Source organism: Salvelinus alpinus, chromosome 8, assembly GCF_045679555.1.
Source record: "Salvelinus alpinus chromosome 8, SLU_Salpinus.1, whole genome shotgun sequence".
Taxonomy (NCBI): Eukaryota; Metazoa; Chordata; class Actinopteri; order Salmoniformes; family Salmonidae; genus Salvelinus; species Salvelinus alpinus.
The window spans coordinates 26379712-26402856 of NC_092093.1; the positions used below are offsets into that span (position 1 = coordinate 26379712).

General features: G+C 43.6%; 1 pseudogene; it reads left to right on the forward strand.

Annotated features, from left to right (window-relative positions):
* Nucleotides 1-8973: 8973 nt before the first annotated feature.
* Nucleotides 8974-18670, forward strand: LOC139582353 (angiopoietin-related protein 7-like; annotated as a pseudogene).
* Nucleotides 18671-23145: the final 4475 nt, after the last annotated feature.

The window sequence follows — 23145 nt, forward strand, 5'->3', positions numbered from 1 at the left end:
CTTGTTGAGTCATGTCATAGCAACTAACGTTGTGTTTCTTTGCGTTAATCAGTTTTTGAATCATATGTGTACGTTGGAAAATTGACACATCTCTTTCTGGGTTTAAAAGGTGACACTGACATCTGAGGTTCTCTCCAGCCCCTATTGTCAGTAGATGGATACTCAAAGAGGTGCTAAACACTGCTACCTAATCAGCTACGTAGGAGTGATGTGGAGTAACATGTTTTCATAGGAGAAAGGGCAGCAGCAGGCAGCGTGCAGATTGAGTTGGTTCCATTGGTTTTCATCAAGGATAACATTTAAGGCCAGATCAAATTTTTATCAGAAATCTGACTCATTGATGATCACACATCATTACTACACCTTAATAAACATTTAGAAGTTGGGTTGTAGAGGGATGCAGGATTGAAGCAGACACACACACACACACACACACACACACACACACACACACACACACACACACACACACACACACACACACACACACACACACACACACACACACACACACACACACACACACACACACACACACACACACACACACACACATACACATACACACACACACACTGTAGGGTTGCAAAACAGAATTATCTATAATTTTGGCCATCTATGGTAACTAGGAATTTATTCTTAAATATATATATTTTAAATGTATTCATGTATTCATGTATTTATATCTGTGTCCATATTATTGTCCACAAGTTTTTAGTGGATAGACCATTATGATCAAGAGAAAACAGCCTAATTAATTAAAAAAAGCATCTAATCAACAATTAAATAAATTCCAATGAACTCTGCAACCCTATTTTGCATTTACAGCAAACACATATTGACAGATGAAAATAAGTAAAAGCACGTCAAAATATTAAGGATATTTCATGCTGAAGCCCTCCCTTTTAACACCAACGGTATTTATAAAGTTGATGGGTTATATTTAGGATAATGTTGTACAGCTTTTGTCATAAAAAAAATGTAAATATTAAAATTGTGTTAATTTACGATGTAATTTATTTGACATGTTATAAACTTATAAAGTTACCAGTAATACAGTATACCCTCCCTTTGTAACCCTACACATCAGTGGAGGCTGCTGAGGGGAGGACAGCTCACAATTATGGCTGGAAATTAGCGAATGGAATGACATCAAACATATGAAACCCATGTGTTTGATTTATTCAAACCATTCCATGTATTCCACTCCAGCCATTACCATAAGCCTGTCCTGCCCAACTAAGGTGCCACCAACCTCTTGTGCTACACACACATTGTGAAAAACAATGGCTTCCATTGCAGTGGATGATGACCTGAATACACCATTGTGACTGCTCCATATAATTAAAGGAAACAAGATACAGAAAAATACCACAGAAATCTCTGTTAGGGGCTGGAGAAAGAAAGCAATTACACTTAGTTATTGACAGATTTTTCTAGAAACAAAGGTTTTACCCACTTTACAGTACATTTGGAATTGATTTGTAAACAGAAAGGGAACTTTAGGCTAGCCACAGAATGTCAGAGGGTGACATGGTGGATTCCAAACATAACGCTTTTCTCTCTCCAATAAAATGTTGCTTTGATGTTGCAAAACGTATATTGAAAAGAGTATTGAACAATTGTATTTTTTTGCTTTAAAGGGGACATCAGCAGTTGAAACTTTAACAAAGCTTACCTCCGCCTCTGATTCGGTTGAAAGCTGAGGGATGGATGAGGTTGGATAAATGTACCCACTCTCAAATTCATTGACAGAGCTATGGATGCATGGCTATGGCCATCCATGATATTAAAATGAGAGTTTTAACCAAGTTTTTGAGGCTATATAGTGTTTGTTTACATTTACCTAGTTTACAAACATCGGAGTAAAACATGCTTATATTTGGGGTTCTGATGGGGTGTGAGGCATGTATAAGATACATTTCAACGAATATAATATAATTAATTTACAAGTCCAAACATGGATGTAGCTACTGCAGATTGCCACTTTCAAAATGGATTTTTTTTAAATTGAAAAGCCTACCATTAGCTCAAAGACCTGAACTTGGTGTGTGTGTGTGTGTGTGTGTGTGTGTGTGTGTGTGTGTGTGTGTGTGTGTGTGTGTGTGTGTGTGTGTGTGTGTGTGTGTGTGTGTGTGTGTGTGTGTGTGTGTGTGTGTGTGTGTGTGTGTGTGTGTGTGTGTGTGTGTGTGTGTGTGTGTGTGTGTGTGTGTGTGTGTGTGTGTGTGTGTGTGTGTGTGCGCGTGCGCGTGCGCGTGCGCGTCTGTTTGTTTTGGTTGGGTTAGGAGGCTTTTAATGTTTGGTTACTCAAATGTACATGAAACCAGATGAACACACACTTTGATATTTGGCATGCATTTCTAGGAAAGTTGTTCTGTGCTCTGTCAAATAGTTATTCAGCAGCAAGCTTGTCTGAACATGAACTAAGTGTGAAGTGGGTAATCTACATTGATCCCATGGAAATGTCAAAATGCTCCAACATAACCTGTAGGCGTAGGATCTTAATTTGATCACCTTGTTGTTGCTGGAAATTTTCTGCACATTTGTAGTGTATTCAAGGTTTAAAAAGGCTTCTAAATTTTGCAATTCCCACTTAAAAATGTCAGACTTGATTTGCCCTAACAAAAAATGTATCAACCCCTACAAAAATGTCCATTAATTATAATTCACATAATAATTCACATTTCCTGTTGCTGCATGATTATTTTCCTGCTGTGAGAAACTGATCAAATTAAGATCTTACACCTGTATATGCTTTATTATGAGCCATCAAAACAAAATATTTCAGGTTGATTTAAGAGCCCTATAAACTCAGGGATAGGGAAACCTTCTTTACATGACAGCCTGTAAAGTTTTAAGGGTTAGGATTGGGGTTATGGCTAGGGATGGATTTGAACCATGGTGTGGACATGAAACTAGAGTTAAGGTTTTTAAACCCTTACCCTAGCTTCATGTCCACATCCCAGCTCGTCCCTAAATCCTACCACAGTGGCGATTTTAGCGTGTGAATCTTGGTGGGACAAACCCTCCAACATTATTTTAGATGCATGCCAGCAAATCCACAACACTAAACAATACATTAATTGCACTAAAACGGTGACAAATGATGCCCACAATGTTACAGTATGGCCTACATAAAGCTGTCCCAACAGCAGAGCTTTATTTTCAGCACCATGGCTTGAATCCTTACCACTGCTACACCTGGCTATCAGCAGAGCCTTGTCTTCAGAATATGGGCTGTTCTTACAGTGTTCTCCCTGTACACCAAGTCAGAACCGTAGGATAAATAAAGGGAGCATATAAGCAGACAATGAAAGCTCTTACAATATTCTATGATTACATTTCTCAAAAACAGGTTATAGGCTAAATGTGCACCACCAAGTCAGAACAGCAGGTGAAATTAAGAGGTGAAAATAGACCAAATTATTAGGGTGAGGCACATGGGCTACTCACCTTATTGTGCTGTGCTCACTTGAACAGGAAGGTGGCGCGGCGGCCCTTCATGGGCGAATTTTGTCATCAAACTTCGTCATCAAAGTCTGTCACTCTTTGGATTTATGGTGCTTTCAAGACAACTGGGAACTCGGAAAAAAGGTTGACTCATGATGACGTCACTGGTTTTCAGGTTGTAGCTCTAGAAAGAGGCCCGAGTTCCTGATAAACAATTCCGAGTTGGATGAAAGTTCAAAATGTATTTTCCCAGTCGTAGCTAATTTTTCCAGAGTTCCCAGTTGTCTTGAACTCACTAAAGTCAGATTTTGCAGTTCCAAGTTAACAGTTGTTTTGAGCGCGGCACAAATCAGACAGCATGGCCAATGTTGAATGTTTATCATTTTAAACTAGGAGAATAGACCCATAGATCTTAGACTTTGGACCACAAAGCCACTCCACTGAATAGCAGGCTAATGATTGCTTTGCAATGCTAACAGTTAGCCACTGATTCCTTCCAAACCACTCATTGTTGAATTTGCGATTTCCAACTTGTTGTGTAATGTTTACGTACAATGGTCAATGAGCACCGATACGTTTTATCTATAATTTCTCTACATTATTTCTCTTCATATGACAAGAATTTAAAAGGATTTGCCAGTAGGTTGTCGACTTGATTCATGATGACTGCTAGCTAAGATTTTGAAAGTATGATGTTGACATGATCAGTCCAATCAAAGCTACTGTAGATACTGTATAACGTGATTTGACGTCATTTTATCTGTGGCCAATGACCTTGAGCCTTCTTGGATGGGCAGTTCTAATGTAACTCAATGGCAGCAGCCAAGGGGCAACAATTTTTTAGCTCTACCCTTAGACTTGGTGGTGATGGAGTGTCCCCATGAGTGACAGAACACTGAACCATTCACGACGCAACGAGCTAGGCTGAAACACCTGCATTTTGAAGCTGCCTTACTCAAGAAAACTAAAAAGAGAGAATGTTTATATGCAGCTTTATTAACTCAATGATATGTACTTTTCTTTTTACATTGTTTGCAAACTGATATGTGACACGTATTAATTCTAAAATAACATGCAAAACAGGCAAACCCACTTTTTTTAACAAAACATTTATTTTATTATTATTTTTTGCAAAAAATGTGGGGTTCAAACAGCCCCACCTGCCCTGAATGACGGGCCGCCACTGCCCTACCCCTAGCTTCATGTCCACATCACAGCTCCTCCCTTCCCCTAACCCTTTTTATGGGCTCCCGAGTGGCTCAGTGTTCTAAGACACTTCATTTCAGTCACTGCAGTACCTGGTTCAAATCCAGGCTGCATCACATCCGGCCATGATTGGGAGTCCTATAGTGCGGCGCACAATTGGCCCAGTGTCGCCGGGGTAGGCCATCATTGTAAATAAGAATTTGTTTTTAACTGACTTGCCTAGTTAAATAAAGGTAAAAAAACTAACCTATCCTGGTCTCATAAAATACAAAACATGATGAAATGTTTTATATTTTTGCAAACGCGTAACATAAACTCAGCAAAAAAAGAAACAGCCCTTTTTCAGGACCCTGTCTTTCAAAAATAATTAGTAAAAAACCAAGTAACTTCACAGATCTTCATTGTAAATGGTTTAAATACTGTTTCCCATGCTTGCTCAATGAACCATACAAAATTAATGAACATGCACATGTGGAACGTTCGTTAAGACACTAACAGCTTACAGACGGAATGCAATTAAGGTCACCGTTTTGAAAACATAGGACACTAAAGAGGCCTTTCTACTGACTCTGAAAAACACCAAAAGAAAGATGCCCAGGGTTCCTGCTCATCTGCGTGAACATGCCTTAGGCACGCTGCAAGAAGGCATGAGGACTGCAGATGTGGCCTAAGACAGCGCTACAGGGAGACAGGAAGGACAGCTGATTGTCCTCGCAGTGGCAGACCACATGTAACAACACCTGCACAGGATCGGTACATCCGAACATCACACCTGCGGGACAGGTACAGGATGGCAACAACAACTGCCCGAGTTACACCAGGAACGCACAATCCCTCCATCAGTGCTCAGACTGTCCACAATAGGCTGAGAGAGGCTAGACTGAGGGCTTGTAGGCCTGTAAGGCAGGTCCTCACCAGACATCACCGGCAACAACATCGCCTATGGGCACAAACCCACCGTCGCTGGACCAGACACGACTGGCAAAAAGTGCTCTTCACTGACAAGTTGCGGTTTTGTCTCACCAGGGGTAATGGTCAGATTCGCGTTTATCGTCGAAGGAATGAGCGTTACACCGAGGCCAGTACTCTGGAGCGGGATTGATTTGGAGGTGGAGGGTCCGTCATGGTCTGGGGTGGTGTGTCACAGCATCATCGGACTAAACTTGTTGTCATTGCAGGCAATCACAACGCTGTGCGTTACAGGGAAGACATCCTCCTCCCTCATATGGTACTCTTCCTGCAGGCTCATCCTGACATGACCCTCCAACATGACAATGCCACCAGCCATACTGCTCGTTCTGTGCGTGATTTCCTGCAAGACAGGAATGTCAGTGTTCTACCATGGCCAGCGAAGAGCCCGGATCTCAATCACATTGAGCACACCTGGGACCTGTTGGATCGGAGGGTGAGGGCTAGGGCCATTCCCCCTAGAAATGTCCTGGAACTTGCCGGTGCCTTGGTGGATGAGTGGGGTAACATCTCACAGCAAGAACTGGCAAATCTGGTGCAGTCCACGAGGAGGAGATGCACTGCAGTACTTAATGCAGCTGGTGGCCACACCAGATACTGACTGCTACTTTTGATTTTGACCCCCCCTTTGTTCAGGGACACATTATTCCATTTCTGTTAGTCACATGTCTGTGGAACTTGTTCAGTTTATGTCTCAGTTGTTGAATCTTGTTATGTTCATACAAATATTTACACATGTTAAGTTTGCTGAAAATAAAAGCAATTGACAGTGAGAGGACGTTTCTTTTTTTGTTGAGTTTATAATATGAATTGTAATTTGTAACATATAAGAAATGGGTGATGGATATCCACAAATTAATACATAGAGTCAAAAATGTAACATAATACGAAATGGAGTGTTACGTATTTACGTACAGAATAAAACGAAATGTTCTGAGACCAGGATGACGTCCCAGCTCATCCCTACCCCTAACCCTAGCTTCATGTCCACATCCCAGCTCATTAATAACCCTAACCCTAGCTTCATGTCCACATCCCAGCTCATCAATAACCCTAACCCTAGCTTCATGTCCACATCCCAGCTCATCAATAACCCTAACCCTAGCTTCATGTCCACATCCCAGCTCATCAATAACCCTAACCCTAGCTTCATGTCCACATCCCAGCTCATTAATAACCCTAACCCTAGCTTCATGTCCACATCCCAGCTCATTAATAACCCTAACCCTAGCTTCATGTCCACATCCCAGCTCATCAATAACCCTAACCCTAGCTTCATGTCCACATCCCAGCTCATCAATAACCCTAACCCTAGCTTCATGTCCACATCCCAGCTCATTAATAACCCTAACTCTAGCTTCATGTCCACATCCCAGCTCATCAATACCCCTAACCCTAGCTTCATGTCCACATCCCAGCTCATCAATAACCCTAACCCTAGCTTCATGTCCACATCCCAGCTCATTAATAACCCTAACCCTAGCTTCATGTCCACATCCCAGCTCATCAATAACCCTAACCCTAGCTTCATGTCCACATCCCAGCTCATCAATAACCCTAACCCTAGCTTCATGTCCACATCCCAGCTCATCAATAACCCTAACCCTAGCTTCATGTCCACATCCCAGCTCATCAATAACCCTAACCCTAGCTTCATGTCCACATCCCAGCTCATCAATAACCCTAACCCTAGCTTCATGTCCACATCCCAGCTCATCCCTAACCCTAACCCTAGCTTCATGTCCACATCCCAGCTCATCAATAACCCTAACCCTAGCTTCATGTCCACATCCCAGCTCATCAATAACCCTAACCCTAGCTTCATGTCCACATCCCAGCTCATTAATAACCCTAACCCTAGCTTCATGTCCACATCCCAGCTCATCAATAACCCTAACCCTAGCTTCATGTCCACATCCCAGCTCATTAATAACCCTAACCCTAGCTTCATGTCCACATCCCAGCTCATCAATAACCCTAACCCTAGCTTCATGTCCACATCCCAGCTCATCAATAACCCTAACCCTAGCTTCATGTCCACATCCCAGCTCATCAATAACCCTAACCCTAGCTTCATGTCCACATCCCAGCTCATCCCTAACCTTACCCCTCACCCTAGCTTCATGTCCACATCCCAGCTCATCAATAACCCTAACCCTAGCTTCATGTCCACATCCCAGCTCATCAATAACCCTAACCCTAGCTTCATGTCCACATCCCAGCTCATCAATAACCCTAACCCTAGCTTCATGTCCACATCCCAGCTCATCCCTAACCTTACCCCTCACCCTAGCTTCATGTCCACATCCCAGCTCATCAATAACCCTAACCCTAGCTTCATGTCCACATCCCAGCTCATCCCTAACCCTAACCCTAGCTTCATGTCCACATCCCAGCTCATCAATAACCCTAACCCTAGCTTCATGTCCACATCCCAGCTCATCAATAACCCTAACCCTAGCTTCATGTCCACATCCCAGCTCATTAATAACCCTAACCCTAGCTTCATGTCCACATCCCAGCTCATCAATAACCCTAACCCTAGCTTCATGTCCACATCCCAGCTCATTAATAACCCTAACCCTAGCTTCATGTCCACATCCCAGCTCATCAATAACCCTAACCCTAGCTTCATGTCCACATCCCAGCTCATCAATAACCCTAACCCTAGCTTCATGTCCACATCCCAGCTCATCAATAACCCTAACCCTAGCTTCATGTCCACATCCCAGCTCATCCCTAACCTTACCCCTCACCCTAGCTTCATGTCCACATCCCAGCTCATCAATAACCCTAACCCTAGCTTCATGTCCACATCCCAGCTCATCAATAACCCTAACCCTAGCTTCATGTCCACATCCCAGCTCATCAATAACCCTAACCCTAGCTTCATGTCCACATCCCAGCTCATCAATAACCCTAACCCTAGCTTCATGTCCACATCCCAGCTCATCCCTAACCTTACCCCTCACCCTAGCTTCATGTCCACATCCCAGCTCATCAATAACCCTAACCCTAGCTTCATGTCCACATCCCAGCTCATCCCTAACCTTACCCCTCACCCTAGCTTCATGTCCACATCCCAGCTCATCCCTAATCCTAATTTCACAGCATCTCCCTCCCTTCTTCCTTCCTTCCTTCCCTCCCTCCCTCCCTCACTTTCCCTCTCCCTCAGGGGAATCCTCTAAGGTGGATTATGGGGATAAGATGTCCACTGTGTTACAGCCACACTGCTCTAAATCACTCTTTCACACGGAGAGATAGACAGAGAAAGAGAGGTGGAGATTGGAGGAGAGAAGGAACGACGGAGACGGAGAGGAGAGGAATGGGGAGGGTCTTACGACCAGGATGGTGTAAGGACAGGGGCGAGAGACTGGCCAGGAGAGAGGTAAAGAAATACCAAACTTCTTTGTTTACAGCAGCTCTGTAGCTAACTCTGTACATGCACAGGGGGGTTCTATACTGGGTTTGTTGTTGGGTTTTATTGTGTTGTGTTGTATGAATAAATAGAATGACTAAATAGTATGTTGTTTTGGAGGGGGGTTTGAGATACATTGGCCTATGTATTTGTGTGTCAGTAAATGCTACTCAGTCATTTGAAAACATGTATATCAGTTATGATGCAATTCAACTATTATAACATGGTAGGTTCACCTAGTAGTCATTTCAGTGCTCAGAGTTCACACGCTATTAGAGCAGGTCAAAGGTTGTGGTTGGGAGGTGGGCATTGGTGTGAACTATGAATATGTGAGACATAAGTGTCTGGACTACGATGGGGCGGCAGGTAGCCTATTGGTTAAGAGCGTTGGGCCAATAGCTGAAGTATCGCTGGTTTGAATCCCCGAGCTGCCTAGGTATAATAATCTGTTGATGTGCCCTTGAGCAAGGCACTTAACCCTAGTTGCTCTGCATAAGAACATCTGCTAAGTAATGTAATGATGATCTGGTGGTACATGTAGGCCTACCAGTGTGCAGTGATTTTATAGTACTAAGGCTTTTTTGCTATTCCTACAGAGAGAAAGCTAAACCTGAACCTGAACCTGCCAGTCTCCAGAGCCAGACAGACCACTCTCTCTGACCAAGCTAGGACGTTCCAACCAGAGGAGAACAATGGCCTTTCTACCCCCTCACTGTACCCCCCTCTTGGGCTTGTGGCTGGCTCTGTGTCTCCTCCTGGTCCGGGAGGTCCATGGAGAAGACCCTACTAGTCATCAGATTGGCGGTGGTGGCGGGGGCTCCCAGTGCGGGGACTACAGTAACCAGGTGATGGAGGATGGGATGTGCCGTCTGGTGGCCACCCTGCCCCAGACTGAGGACCAGCGCTGTCCAGACATGTTCCGTTGCACAGACGAAGTCTCCTATTGGCTGCATGAGAACGAGGAGAGGAAACAGCAGATTCTGTCGCTGAGGGAGACCATCTCAGAGCTTCAGGAGGAGCTGAGGAACCACAGGCACCGTGTCAAGGTTCTGGAGCTGCAGGTGGGTTCTAGAGATAGAACTGGAGGAATAGGCTAATGGTGTAGAGAAATAGATGGTGTTCAAATTCTAGAACTAGAGTTCAGGGAAAAACAAGTAGGCCAGGGTTATAAAGCTTCATGGAAATAAAAGTTCAATGACTGAGACACAGTGCTCTAGTTTCTGTATGAGAGTGTAAGGCTGGAGGTGAGCCACTGCTTCAGACTCAGAGCAGGACATGTGCCAGTGGTCTAGAACTGCAGGTGAGCAACTGTTCTTGAGATACTGCTGTGATTACTTTACGTTAAACTGAATGGTAAAAGCCTCCGGAACACGCTCTAACCCTACGTCATAAAGGAGGACTTCAGCCAACTAACACACATGCTGTAGACACACACATGCACACTGACACCTGTCTCTGTTACTCCCCCTATGCTGTGGCAGCCGGTAGCGTACGGTATCTCCCCAGGTGTCCCTCCCTCCTAGCAAGTCCTTGACCTTGGCGCTAAGGGGATTAGCCCTGGGTACTCTGGCCTGGCTCTCCTGGCCCTTCTCCACCACGTGCTGCCTCGTGTGCCTGTGGCACTGGGACTCAGCCCTTTGGCTAACCATGGCTTTTACCTGGTCTTTGACGAAAGGGGGTAGTGCCATTGGGATGTGGTTTGGGATATGGGCTGGGAATATAGCACCTGTAGGTGGGATGGTTTCTTTACTATCAAATGAGGAGAGACAAACTTATCACACAAGTCAGAGTTATACTTAAACTAAATATTTAATCACTTATTAATAAGGGTGTAGGTCAATACAACGCACACATATAAAGTAAATCGATTGAATGATCTACGATAATGATGGCTGGTCGTCGAGTTACCCTCAGATGACTCGTTGAGAGCCCTGAGACAAAAGTACAAAGGTATTTTATAGCTAAGATACACCCCTTTCAACCTACATGATAAACAACAGATGTATAGAATGGGTCACAAGGTTAAGATTTGTATGAAAGATACTTATAATTCACAGCAGACAGTATCTGCTGTAAAAACAGTTATGTTTGTGTAGAGACCAGTGTCTGGCACTGGGGTCATCTCTCCCTGGTAGCATATAGAACAGAAACATTAACTCATGCTCTGGAATGCAGTCTCTTTAGGTTTTATCACCCAAAAGACATCATAAATCTCCTGTCAGTGTTATCTCCCAGAGGCCCATCCTCAGTAGAACACACACACAATAGTTATAAAAATCCTTTATTCTGTTGCATAAAACAACCATTTGACGCAATAAAAGTATTATAACATAATCTTGTAATTTCCACCATAATATGTGGTTGAATCCCCTCTGTATGTCTGTCTGTCTCTGTCATTTCCCTTTTTACTCCTTTCTCTCACTCTCTCTGCAAATCTCTTTTTCTGGGGTCATACAGTATATTGCCCCAGTACTATATCCCAACACTTCTCACTTTATTACAGGGGAAAAGGGCATAGCAGTTACTGCATAGCAGACTTTTCTTAGCATGTACAGAACATCTTTGTTTTATGAAAATGTACTTATTTATTTATTCGATATTTTCAAGGATGAAATCTCTTGAGATGCACCATCTCGTGTCCAAAAAATAAAAAATAAACAAACAAACAATACTTAATAACAAGAATAATATGGCAACTACGGTCTAAAAATAATAAAAATGAAATAATAACAAAACAAAGTACATTAACACCATAAAAAAGTTAATAGGCCTACAACTAATAAAAACTACTGCTAACACTACTAATACAAGTAATACAACTAAGTACCTATAATACATAGATACAATTTACAAACATCTTCACATAGTGATGCTTTTACTACATAAAAACACAAACAGTTTGTTCTTTTTGGCTTTTCTTATATTCACTGTGTGATTGTAATGTCCTGATTTCGGTATGTAAATTATTCCAGTCAGTTGCACCTTTGTATCTGAAAGATCTTACTCCAACCTCATGATATACCCTAAGAATTTGTGATTGCTACTGTTGTTGAAAGGAGTAGTGTGTCTTGTAAAGTGAGTATATACAGGGCACAGGAGGTTGGTGGCATCTTAATTGGGGAAGACGGGCTCGTGGTAATGGCTGGAGCGGAATTTATGGTATCAAATACATCAAACACATGGTTTCCAGGTGCTTGATGCCATTCCATTCACTCCGTTCCAGACATTATGAGCTGTCCTCCTCCCCAGCAGCCTCCACTGATACAGAGAGATTTAAATAGATACATATAGAAAGAAATTGGTACCAATGCAGTTGTCTTCTGTTAGACAGTGACAGACCATTTAGTGATTCACACATTGTGCAATGATGTGTCTTATAATGGCATCCAGGAATCAATCTTCAAAGATGGATATAAATGACATCTCATTCATAAAGTAAGGTCTTGGTTGTGTTTTTATAGATGATGTCACCATAGTCTATTATAGGAAGCAGCAGTTGGGTTACTAAGGTCTTTCTAATGGATACAGTAAAACAATTCTTAGATCTGTAATCTAAGCTTATAGTTCATTGTTTTTCGAATATAATCATTGTGCTTTTCAAAAGATCATTCAGAATATATCCTCAAACCCAGATATTTCAAACAATCAACACTTTCAAGCATTGTTCCATTACTTGAATGGATTTTGAAATGGCCAGCTGTGGAGTTTATTCTTTGCTGTGTACATATCCATGCATTGTTGTCTTAATGTGTGTGTGTGTGTGTGTATATATATATCAGAGCGAGGAGAAGACCCGTATTAACTCATCCTTGGAGCATCGTTTCCATGAATTGGAGACGCACTATGCCGAGGCCACCACACTAGTGCACTTACAAGGGACCCTCATCTACGACCTTCAGGTACACAGTATAGTACACATCTTATAGTACCAGTAATGTAATAATCTATGTACATTTTTCAAACATGTTGAGAGCTTGTTGCCTGTCTCTCTAGGCCCAGATCCATAACCTGTCTCGGCTGGTAGAGAGCGTACGGAGGAACCCTGGCTGTATGATCAACATTGTCGGTACCAGCCCTCAGATGAGTTCAGAGGAGGCCCTGCATCCAGGTACACATACACCCATTCTTGATAAACAGACAGACACACACACACACTATCAGCTATATATAAGTACATTTTATTGCCTTATTTTGGACTTATTTAACATATCTACAATTCATTGGAGCCAAGGTCTACAATTTACCAGTAGGGGGAGACAAGCCTCTTTAAAAGTATTCTCTGAGCCCAATATCCCACTGTTCATCTCTGCTCAAATACTGCATTTTTAAGTTTGTGTCAAATACTGATGAAACACTCTATGTTTTCCCTGTCCGCCAGAGGTGCAGCATGTGAGGAACTGTCCTATAGATTGTGCGTCTATCTACTATAATGGTGTGAGGCGCTCTGGTCTGTACACGGTGGTGCCTTCACTGGGGGTCATGCCTGTCGAGGTTTACTGTGACATGGAGACAGAGGGTGAGGGTTATATACACTCACAAGTGTCACACATGAACAGAGTTGGTTTTTGGTTTGAAGAACCAGTTTGATCAGTCAATAACGCTTCCTCATAATGTGTGTTTGCATACCTTGTACACTACCAATGCCAAGAGTGTGCAAAGCTGTCATCAAGGCAAAGGGTGGCTATTTGAAGAATCTCAAATATACAATATATTTTGATTTGTTTAACACTTTTTTGGTGTATATGATATGATATGATTCCATATGTGTTATTTCATAGTTTTGATGTCTTCACTATTATTCGACAATGTAGAAAATAGTAAAAACTTGAATGAGTAGGTGTTCTAAAACTTTTGACCAGTAGTGTATGTTATATTTAATGTATACGTATTCTCTCCTTCTCCCAGGTGGTGGCTGGACAATGCTCCAGCGGCGTGTGGATGGCTCTGTGACCTTTGACCGGAGCTGGAGGGAGTATAAGGACGGGTTTGGTGATTTGCATTCTGAGTTCTGGCTGGGTAACGACCACATCCATGACCTTACGAGCCAGGGAGACTATAGCCTCAGGATCGACCTGGAGGACTGGAGCAACAAGCACAAACACGCCCTCTACGAGAGCTTCAGGTGGGGGTTAGAGACAAACACGTCCTCTACGAGAGCTTCAGGTGGGGGTTAGAGACAAACACGCCCTCTACCAGAGCTTCAGGTGGGGGTTAGAGACAAACACGTCCTCTACGAGAGCTTCAGGTGGGGGTTAGAGACAAACACGCCCTCTACGAGAGCTTCAGGTGGGGGTTAGAGACAAACATGTCCTCTACGAGAGCTTCAGGTGGGGGTTAGAGACAAACACGCCCTCTACGAGAGCTTCAGGTGGGGGTTAGAGACAAACACGCCCTCTACGAGAGCTTCAGGTGGGGGTTAGAGACAAACACGCCCTCTACCAGAGCTTCAGGTGGGGGTTAGAGACAAACACGTCCTCTACGAGAGCTTCAGGTGGGGGTTAGAGACAAACACGTCCTCTACAAGAGCTTCAGGTGGGGGTTAGAGACAAACACGCCCTCTACGAGAGCTTCAGGTGGGGGTTAGAGACAAACACGTCCTCTACGAGAGCTTCAGGTGGGGGTTAGAGACAAACACGTCCCCTACAAGAGCTTCAGGTGGGGGTTAGAGACAAACACGCCCTCTACGAGAGCTTCAGGTGGGGGTTAGAGACAAACACGTCCTCTACGAGAGCTTCAGGTGGGGGTTAGAGACAAACACGTCCTCTACGAGAGCTTCAGGTGGGGGTTAGAGACAAACACGCCCTCTACGAGAGCTTCAGGTGGGGGTTAGAGACAAACACGTCCTCTACGAGAGCTTCAGGTGGGGGTTAGAGACAAACACGCCCTCTACGAGAGCTTCAGGTGGGGGTTAGAGACAAACATGCCCTCTACCAGAGCTTCAGGTGGGGGTTAGAGACAAACACGCCCTCTACGAGAGCTTCAGGTGGGGGTTAGAGACAAACACGTCCTCTACGAGAGCTTCAGGTGGGGGTTAGAGACAAACACGTCCTCTACAAGAGCTTCAGGTGGGGGTTAGAGACAAACACGCCCTCTACGAGAGCTTCAGGTGGGGGTTAGAGACAAACACGTCCTCTACGAGAGCTTCAGGTGGGGGTTAGAGACAAACACGTCCCCTACAAGAGCTTCAGGTGGGGGTTAGAGACAAACACGCCCTCTACGAGAGCTTCAGGTGGGGGTTAGAGACAAACACGTCCTCTACGAGAGCTTCAGGTGGGGGTTAGAGACAAACACGTCCTCTACGAGAGCTTCAGGTGGGGGTTAGAGACAAACACGCCCTCTACCAGAGCTTCAGGTGGGGGTTAGAGACAAACACGTCCTCTACGAGCGCTTCAGGTGGGGGTTAGAGACAAACACGCCCTCTACGAGAGCTTCAGGTGGGGGTTAGAGACAAACACGTCCTCTACGAGAGTTTCAGGTGGGGGTTAGAGACAAACACGCCTAGGCATGCATCCACATCACACACAAACATTCTACCAATAGAGTGCCTTTTGGGTAGTGTGATGGGTAGTGTAATTTGAACATTGTCATTAAGAAAACATTTCCAACTTCAAGACGTTAAATTAAGAAAAATTCTAGAAAACGGACTGTAAAAGTGACTGGGTTGACAATTGAATCTTTATCAGCCGTAACTCCCCATGTGACAGGGGGAATGGAAGCTTGTTGTGTGGAACAGGAAGGGGAATTGTATGCAAGCTTAACAACAATATTTTAACTTGTTAAAACATTTCTAGCCTATAATGGGTAACAGAGTTGACATGTTATACTCGATGTAGTCAGTTTTCCAACACAAAACACCCCAAAAATTGTAGAACCATCTCACCTGCTTCTACACTATGATTTGACTATTAATGTTCAATGTTCCTTTTTCAAAATAAATAGTTTTACCATATTAAAACGAGAGTCCAGTTCACGTTTCAGGGTAGACCTTAAACCTGAGGGACAAATGTTAATTAATCACTTTAAATAAGTAAAAACCTCAGAAATTACTTGTCCAAAGCAACAAAATAACCAGGGCTTTACAACAATAGTGAAAACTTGGGAAAATCTTGGGGTTGAGTGGTAATTTTGGACATTTCAAAATGGTAATTTTCTGCGAATTTTCCATTTTTGTTTGAATGAAAACACACACTGTTAATGGGATTTGGAATGACCTAGACATTCTCTTTTGGGTGGCATTTTAACTTCTGCTTGTCCGTGTCCGTATCTCCATACAGTGTGGATGGGGAGGACAGCCAGTACTGTCTCCATGTGTCTGGGTTCAGTGGGACGACGGAGGACTCATTCAGCTGGTACCATGACAAGCAGGGCTTCAGCACCCCCGACACGGGCAACATCTGTGCTGAGATATCCCACGGAGGCTGGTGGTACAACCAGTGCTTCTACGCCAACCTCAACGGAGTCTACTACAGAGTAACAACCTCCCCATACAGACACACACACTGCACAATAAATTACCTTGTCAGATAGAATGTGAATGGTATGTGAATGTTTGATAGAGGTATGTGTGTAATGATAATCAAAAGTATATTCATAACCAATCAAACAATCAAATGTTTTTTATAATCCCCTTTTTACATCAGCAGTTGTCACAAAGTGCTTTACAGATATTTACAGACCTATAGGTATCTGGTCACCGGTATTCCTCCCTGTTACCACCCTGACCGCTGACTGACTGTGTTTGTGACCCCACAGGGAGGCCGGTATTCCCCCAAGGGGAAGAACCCTCTAGGACCAGACGGAATCGTGTGGTATTCCTGGAAGGACTCGGACTACTACTCTCTAAGGAAAGTCAGTATGATGATCCGCCCACGTACCTTCCGCCCACGCATGTCGCCCTGAGAAACCACCGCATGGCCATGACAACCACCCCTGATGACAGTCAGGCTCCATGATGGCCCGTCTGATCTGATGACATCACCACAGACGTACATGCTCCACACTTTTACAGTGAAATGTGCTGTAACCTTACTCACTGGTCTGGACAAGGAGATGGATTTTCAAAGTGTGCACATATTTTTGAATGTGTGTGGATATATTTTTGCATAATGTTTACATTTGCATATGTGGCCATGCCACCAATAAGCCTGAAGTTCAGTGAAACAGAGCAACAGACTGACAGGCACAGGAGGCTGGTGAGGCGAGGACGGCTCATAATAATGTCTGGAATGGCGTGAATGGAATAGTATCAAACACATGGAAACCACATGTTTGATACCATTCAATTTATTCCGTTCCAACCATTACTGAGTCCATCCTCCCAAATGAAGGTACCATCAGCCACCTGTGCTCAGTGAGAAGCTCAGTCCTGGATACTGTGGCATGTTGTGACCAATACAGACAACAACAGATATTGTCCAGTGAACTCTGAGAAACAAGTATTGAATGGAAGGGGTGGCACACGTCGAGTAGTCCTTTGTGTGTGTGTTGACCTGTCTAGAAGATGGCTGGAGTTATATAGATTCCACAGTCCTGTACTATAATAACATGACTGTGCCAAACTAACAGCCTATTGCTGGAGGGAAGAAGGGGAACTTCCCTCCTATAGATCCACAGTCAGGTGGACAATATACTATACAGTACATACCATGCTATATATTATACCATACATAATATATAGAAGAGAAAATACACTGTTTAAACTGTTTAAACTGCAATGTGTGTTAGTGTGAAGACTAAGGGCTGAATCCCAACTAGAAAAACACAAAACTCAGATTAATTTAAATATAACGCTCTTACATTTTAGCAGATGCTCTTAACCAGACTGACTTAAAGGAGCAATTAGGGTTAAGTACCTTGCTCACGGGCACAGACAGATTTTTCACATAGTCGGCTTGGGGATTCAAACCAGCGAACTTTCGGTTATTGGCCCAACACTACTATCCAGGCTAACTGCCGCAGTTCTTAAACTGCAGTTAGCGTTCAAACACAAGGAAGTGTGGGTGTTTATGGCCTTGTGTGCAGAATGAGATATTTAACTATTTGTGTGTGTAGAGTGAGATACACTACATGACCAAAAGTATGTGGCCACCTACTTGTCGAACATCTCATTCCAAAATCATGGGCATTAACATGGGAGTTGGTCCCCCCTTTGCTGCTATAACAGCCTCCACTCTTCTGGGAAGGCTTTCCACTAGATGTTGGAACATTGCTGCAGGGACTTGCTTCCATTCAGCATCAAGAGCATTAGTGAGGAGTGGCACTGGTGTTGGGCGATTAGCAGTCGGCGTTCCAATTCATCCCAAAGGTGTTTGATGGGGTTAAGGTCAGGGATCTCGGGGGCATTGTCATGCTGAAACTGGAAAGGGACTTCCCCAAACTGTTGCCACAAAGTTGGAGGCACAGAATCATATAGAATGTCATTGTATGCTGTAGCGTTAAGATTTCCCTTCACTGGAAGTAACGGGCCTAAACCGAACCATGAAAAACAGCCCCAGACCATTATTCCTCTTCCACCAAACTTTACAGTTGGCACTATGCATTTGGGCAGCTGACGCTTGGCATGGTGATCTTAGTCTTGTGCAGTGGAAATGCTGGAAACCTGTTTTGAGGCCAACATTTTTAGCAAAAACAAATACATTTAAAAAAATTATAATTGGGGGAGCATGTTACTAATAAAGCTGTATACAAACACAGTGTCTTTTTTGTTTTCTTGAGTAAGGCAACTCCAAAATGCAGGTGTTTCAGCCTAGCTCAGTGTTCTGTCACTCATGTGGACACTATGTCACCGCCAAGTCTAATGGTAATGCAACCTTTATTTAACCAGGTAGACCAGTTGAGAACAAGTTCTCATTTACAACTGCAACCTGACCAAGATAAAGCAAAGCAGTGCAACAAATACAACAACACAGAGTTACACATAAACAAACGTACAGTCAATAACACAATAGAAAAATATATGTACAGTGTGTGCAAATATAGAAGAGTAGGGAGGTAAGCCAATAAATAGGCTATGGAAGCGAAATAATTACAACTTAGCATTAACACTGGAGTGATAGATGTGCAGATGATGATGTGCAAGTAAAGATACTGGGGTGCAAAAGAGCAAGACGATAAGTAACAATATTGGGATGAGGTAGTTGGGTGTGCTATTTACAGATTGGCTGTGTACAGGTACAGTGATCGGTAAGCTGCTCTGACTGCTGATGCTTAAAGTTAGAGAGGGGGATTTAAGTCTCCAGCTTCAGTGATGTTTACAACTAGTTCCAGTCATTGGCAGCAGAGAACTGGAAGGAAAGGCAGCCAAAGTAAGTGTTGGCTTTGGGGGTGACCAGTGAAATATACCTGCTGGAGCGCGTGCTACGGGTGGGTGTTGCTATGGTGACCAGTGAGCTGAGATAAGGCGGGGCTTTGCCTAGCATAGACTTATAGATGACCCGGAGTCAGTGGGTTTGGCGACGAATGTGTAGTGAGGGCCAGCCAACGAGAGCATACAGGTCGCAGTGGTGGGTAGTATATGGGGTTTTGGTGACAAAACAGATGGCACTGTGATAGACTACATCCAGTTTGCTGAGTACAGTGTTGGAGGCTATTTTGTAAATGACATCGCCAAAGTCAAGGATCGGTAGGATAGTCAGTTTTACAATGAGGCAATGATCGCTGAGATCCTGGTTGAAGACAGCAGAGGTGTATTTAGAGGGCAAGTTGGTCAGGATGATATCTAAGAGGGTGCCCATGGTTACAGATTTAGGGTTGTACCTGGTAGGTTCCTTGATAATTTGTGTGAGATTGAGGGCATCGAGCTTAGATTGTAGGACGGCCGGGGTGTTAAGCATATCCCAGTTTAGGTCACCTAGCAGCACAAGCTCTGAAGATAGATGGGGGGGCAATCATTTCACATATGGTGTCCAGGTCACAGCTGGGGGCTGAAGGAGGTCTATAACAAGCAGCAACGGTGAGAGACGTGTTTCTGGAAAGGTGGATTTTTAAAAGTAGAAGCCCGAATTGTTTGGGAACAGACCTGGATAGTATGACAGCTCTGCAGGCTCTCTCTGCAGTAGATTAGGTTAGTAGGTTGGCGGAGTGTGCTAAAGCAGTGAATAAAACAAACTTAGGGAGGAGGCTTCTGATGATAACATGCATGAAACCAAGGCTTTTACGGTTACAGAAGTCAAGAAATGAGAGCACATGGGGAATGGGAGTGGAGCTATGTGCTGCAGGGCCTGGATTCACCTCTACATCACCAGAGGAACAGAGGAGGAGTAGGATAAGGGTACGGCTAAAGGCTATAAGAACTGGCTGTCTAGTGCGTTCGGAACAGAGAGTAAAAGGAGCAGATTTCTGGGTGCGGAAGAATAGATTCAAGGAATAATGTACAGATAAGGGTATGGTAGGATATCAATACAGTGGAGGTAAACCTTGGCATTGAATGACGATGAGAGGTTTTGTCTCTCGAGGAACCATTTAAGCCAGGTGAGGTGGGGAGTGAAACAAAAGGGATGGATGAGGCATATTGAGCAGGGCTGGAGGCTCTACATCGAAATAAGACATCGTAATCATAGCGTCCAGTGAGTAGCTAGGCGAGCTGGAGACACGGCGATTCAGACAGCTAGCGGGCCGGGGAAAGCAGGCTAGCAGAAGGGTCTTCTGGGGATGTCGCGACGGTAGAGCCTGTTGAGACTGCCTCGGAAGGTTACGTCGGCAGACCAGTTGTGATGGATCGTCGAGGCTCCGTGTCGGCAGTAAAAGGGTCCAGGCCAATTGGCAAAATAAGTATTGTAGCCCAAGAAATTGGCTGATGGACCTCTTCAGCTAGCCAGGAGATGGGCCTAGCTCGAGGCTATCTCCAAGCTAACTGGTGCTTGCTTCCGGACAGAGACGTTAGCCAGGAGTAGCCACTTGGATAGCAGCTAGTTAGCTGCGATGATCCGGTGTAAAGGTTCAGAGCTTGTGGTAGTAATCCGGAGATGTGGTAGAGAAAAAGCAGTCCGATATGCTCTGGGTTGATATCGTGCTGTGCAGGCTGGCAGGAATTGACTCGGCTGTCAACACGGTCAACATCATACTTTCAAAATCATAGCTAGCAGTCATCATCATGAATCAAGTCGACAATCTACTGGCAAATCCTTTTTTTAAATGTATTTATTTTATTTCACCTTTATTTAACCAGGTAGGCAAGTTGAGAACAAGTTCTCATTTACCATTGCGACCTGGCCAAGATAAAGCAAAGCAGTTCGACACATACAACAACACAGAGCTACACATGGAGTAAAACAAACATACAGTCAATAATACAGTAGAAAAATAAGTCTATATACAATGTGAGCAAGTGAGGTGAGATAAGGGAGGTAAAGGCAAAAGAAAGGCCATGGTGGCGAAGTAAATACAATATAGCGAGTAAAACACTGGAATGGTAGATTTGCAGTGGAAGAATGTGCAAAGTAGAGACAGAAATAATGGGGTGCAAAGGAGCAAAATAAATAAATACAGTAGGGAAAGAGGTAGTTGTTTGAGCTAAATTATAGATGGGCTATGTACAGGTGCAGTAATCTGTGAGCTGCTCTGACAGCTGGTGCTTAAAGCTAGTGAGGGAGATTTTTTTATTATTGTCATATTAAGAGAAATAATGAAGAGAAATGATAGATTAAACGTATTGGTGCTCATCGGCCATAAACATTACACAACAAGTTAGAAATCACAAATTCAACAATGAGTGGTTTGGAAGGAATCAGTGACAGTGGCTAACGGCAAGCATTGCAAACCAATCACTAGCCTGCTATTCAGTGGAGTGGCTGTGTGGTTCCAAATCTGCGATTAAGGTGCTCTTTTCCAAGTTTAAAATGATAAACATTCAACATTGGCCATGCTGTCAATGAAGCATAATTTGTGCAGCACTCAAAACAACTTAACTTGGAACTGCGAAAACAACTGGGAAGTCGGGAATAAATGGCTGGGAAAATACATGTTGAACGGTCATCCAACTCGGAACTGTAAATCTGGCCTCTTTCTACAGCTACAACCTGAAGATCAATGACGTCATCACGATTCGACATTGTTTTCCCCCCCAGAGTTCCCAGTTGTTTTGAAAGCACCATAAATCCAGAGAATGACAGACTTTGATGACAAAATTTGCCCACGAAGGACCGCCGCGCCACCTTCCTGTTCAAGTGAGCACAGCACAACAAGGTGAGTCCAAAAATGTATTGTATGCTCCTGCATAAATTATGTAATATGCCAGGTAGATATGCATACTGTAGCTAAGAAAGTAATACTAAGTGTATGTTGTGCAGTAAGATGTTAGTAGCCCATGTGCCGCACCCTAATAATTTGGTCCATATACCCCTCTTAATTTTGCCTACTGTTCTGACTTGGTGGTGTACATGTAGCCTTTAACCTGTTTTAGAGAAATGTAATCATTGAATATTGTAAGAGCTTTCATTGTCTGCTTATATGCCCCCTTTATTTATCCTATGGTTCTTCTGACTTGGTATACAGGAAGAACACTATAAGAACGGCCCATGTTCTGAATTCTGGCGCTGTACATTTCAATAGTGCTAAACAAATAGTTATATTGACTACGTCCGTCCTACTGTAGCTCGCTCAATGTCTTAATCGAAATTACAGATTGCCATCACCTTATACCATAGTTTGTACATCTCAATTGTCAGTAGACACCACATTTGTATTAGCAAGTCAGCCATATTAGCTATGTTTTTTTAAAAGGCAGTAACTGAGGCTGAATTAACTGTTTCGCTGCCAGACAAGGCTCCGCTGATAGCCAGGTGCAGCAGCGGTAAGACGTTGGGACTGCTGTTGGGACAGCTTTGTGTAGGCCCTAACAGTTAGCAGGCACCGTCTGTCACTGTTATAGTGCCATTAATGTATTGTTTAGTGTTGTGTTGTGTAGTGTTGTGTAGTGGCTTTGCTGGCATGCATCCCACTTTGATTTATTTTCCCCCATCAAGATTTACATGCTAAAATCACTACTGGTCTTGTGTGCGTGGTGCGGCTGCTCGGTCATAGAAACCCATTTCATGAAGCTCCCGATGAACAGTTCTTGTGCTGACCTTGCTTCCAGAGGCAGTTTGGAACTCGGTAGTGAGTGT